This window comes from Gigantopelta aegis, chromosome 9 (assembly GCF_016097555.1).
Source record: "Gigantopelta aegis isolate Gae_Host chromosome 9, Gae_host_genome, whole genome shotgun sequence".
Classification (NCBI taxonomy): domain Eukaryota; kingdom Metazoa; phylum Mollusca; class Gastropoda; order Neomphalida; family Peltospiridae; genus Gigantopelta; species Gigantopelta aegis.
In genome coordinates, this window is record NC_054707.1 from 56852905 (window position 1) to 56856213 (window position 3309).

Below are 3309 nucleotides of genomic sequence, written 5' to 3' on the forward strand. Positions count from 1 at the left end.
TATTCAGTCAAGCTAAAAGGTACATCCGAATCATTTCGGACAGTGACACGTTACAAATTGAAGTAAAACGTTTGAAAAAAGCACTTCTGAAAATTTAATAGACTTTACTCTCCTCCCATTGTAGATAACGCTATAGAAAAAAACATTAATTGGACCCAAACAAAAGAATATCGAATCACCTGCATCTACGTCGGCACAAACAACAATACTACGTCGCAAAAAACTATACCCAGTCGCAAAGAGAGCCAGACAAGTTGGACATAAAACCAGAATGGTAGGAGACAAGCTTTTTGTTAACGGCAAACTGTATGAAGAGTGTGATCCGCCGCATGCTGACCCGCGATCTTACCGAGATGTACAACAGGTACAGCCGACGCCTAACGGTAACAGAACGCAGTCGACACGACGCAGTGAGCACAACGAGCGTAATACTAGACCCGCTTCGAAACGTCAGCGAACTCCCTCCACTCCAAAATCGGACCATTCCCCTCCACACAGACCACAGGATGTTGACGAAAATGCTGAATAGGACAACTCGGGGGGTGGTGGATCCACGAAATGTGACGTTTTAAAAATATGTGCGTGGAATATTCAACGCGGTGCAGCAGACAAAATCAAAAACATAGACTGCGTTAATCTATTTAATAACAATGACATCGTGTTTCTATCGGAATGCTGGTTAAATGTGAACACCAATATAAGTCTTGAAGGTTATACCAGTGTGGTAGTGCCAAGGAAGAGGTGTCGAGGTGGTGGACTGGTATTACTATATAAAGAATATTTAAATGATAATATTGACATTTTAAACATGGAACACGATAGCATAATTTGGATAAGATGTGATAAATCGCTGTTTGTTGACAATGTAGATAATTATTTATGTTTTGTGTATTTACCACCAGATCGAAGTGAGTTTTATACAGTATATGATTGTGACTTATTCCAAACATTGGAAGAAAATATTGAATATTTTAAAGATCAGGGGCATATTATACTGATGGGCGATTTTAATGGGCGTGTTGGCCAAGAGAGTGATTTTATAGAAAATGATAAAGCATTCTTTGATGATATCGGCTGCGTTCCTAAGCTATTTGATTACGAGAGCGATATTTACTGTAAAAGAAACTCGGAAGATGCGAAAGTAAACGCCATGGGACGATGTTTATTAAACATGTGTATAGCGTCTGGCGTAAGAATAGTAAACGGCAGGTCGGCTAGTGACTGCATCGGAAAAATCACATTCTATAACAAAAACGGAACAAGCTTAATAGATTATTGTATTGTAGATAAATATTCTTTAGATGTTATACACGATTTCTTTGTTGGGGATTTTAATATTTACTCTGATCATGCACCTATATTCATGTTATTAAGAAAACAAGATGGCGTAAATGAATCAACGTGTACTTGTAAAAGTGGTAACAAAACATATATATACGAGTGGAATACTGATAAAAAAGAAACAGCGCTTAACAATGTTACTTCTAGGCAAAACGAACTCAGTGCATGCATCGATGATCTTATTCTTAATAAAACTTCTGTTAATGAGTGCGTTAATAACTTGACAGTGATGCTACACGATATTTTTTACGAGACCTGTAAGCGCGAAACGCGAACGGGTAACAACTGCTCAGTACACACAAACACACGCGGTATTGTTCATGAATACAAGCCTTGGTTCAATGAGGAATGCACAAAGTTGTATAATAGGTACAAGTATACTCTCCGACAATTCAATTACAATCGTAGCCATCTGAATAGATTCAAATTATCAGAAGCTAAGAACAAATACAAGTTATTACAAAGGAAACTGCGTTCATCTTACCTGATGCAAGAAGGAAATATGATTGGTACTCTCAGGAAAAACAACCTCAAAGCATTTTACAAGAAATTTAATAAATCTAAAAAAAGGCATAACTGTAACATAACAATAGACGAATTTGTTAAATACTTCAAAGACCTCGTTGGTTCTAAGCAAGACGATAATACACAAGGAACGAACGATTGCACTGATCAAGATAATCAAGCCTTGTATGAAGAATTATTAGACAGTCGAATTACTGAACAAGAGATCCTATTTGCGTTAAGTAAAGTTAAACATAACAAAAGCCCCGGAATAGATGATATATTATATGAGTTTTTCACGGAATGTAAAGATATAATGGTACCTATTCTCTGTAAACTTTTTAATGTTATTTTAGATTCGGGTATCTTTCCAGAGAACTGGTGCAACGGCACTATTATCCCCATATTTAAAAAGGGTGATAAAAACGATGTAAACAATTATAGAGGTATTACTCTCATGAGCCACTTAGCAAAATTGTTTACCTCAATTTTAAACAATAGATTACTGAATGTGAGTTCAACCTACAATATAATATCTGATGCCCAGTTTGGCTTCAGGCCTGGTTTCAGCACAGTTGACGCTATTTTTGCTTTACATAGCCTTATAACTCTTACGCTTGGCAATAAGAAAAGACTATATTGTGCCTTTACTGACTATAGTAAAGCATTTGATACTGTTGAACATAAGGCATTATGGCTAAAAATTTATAAATTAGGATTAAATAGCAAGCTTGTAAATGTTGTAAAATCAATATATGGTCAGATCAAATCATGTGTTAAATATCAGGGGAAAATATCTGAATCGTTCTGGTACAAATCTGGTCTAATTCAGGGAGAAGCCCTCTCGCCATTTTTATTTTCTTTATTTGTCAATGATTTAGAAATGGAACTGTTAAATACCACGGACTGTCTATACCAGTTAAATATGCTTCACCTCTGTCTTCTAATGTACGCCGATGATACAGTATTGTTCTCTGAAAGTGTACATGAATTGCAGAGTATGTTAGAGACTTTGTATATATACACAATTGAGTGGAATTTAAAAGTAAATATTAATGAAAGTAAACTCATAGTATTCAGAAAAGGTGGAAATGTGAAACCTGAAGAAAAGTGGACCTATCACGAACAAACTTTAGAAATTGTCGATAGTTTTAACTACCTGGGGGTCTGTCTTCATTATAATGGAAAATTTAACACCTCTCAGAAGGTAATATGCAACCAAGGTAGAAAAGCTATGGCTGCTTTATTTGCTAAAACTAGTAACTATTTTTTAAATGCAGAAACCTTACTATCATTGTTTGATACATATATTAGTAGTATTTTAACTTATGGGTGTGAAGTGTGGGGTTTTAACAAAGCAAACAGCCACGAGATTCTACATTTGCAATTTTGTAAACGTATTTTAGGCGTGAAACTACTAATATGATGGTGTATTATGAATTAGGCCGATCATCTCTGTATATA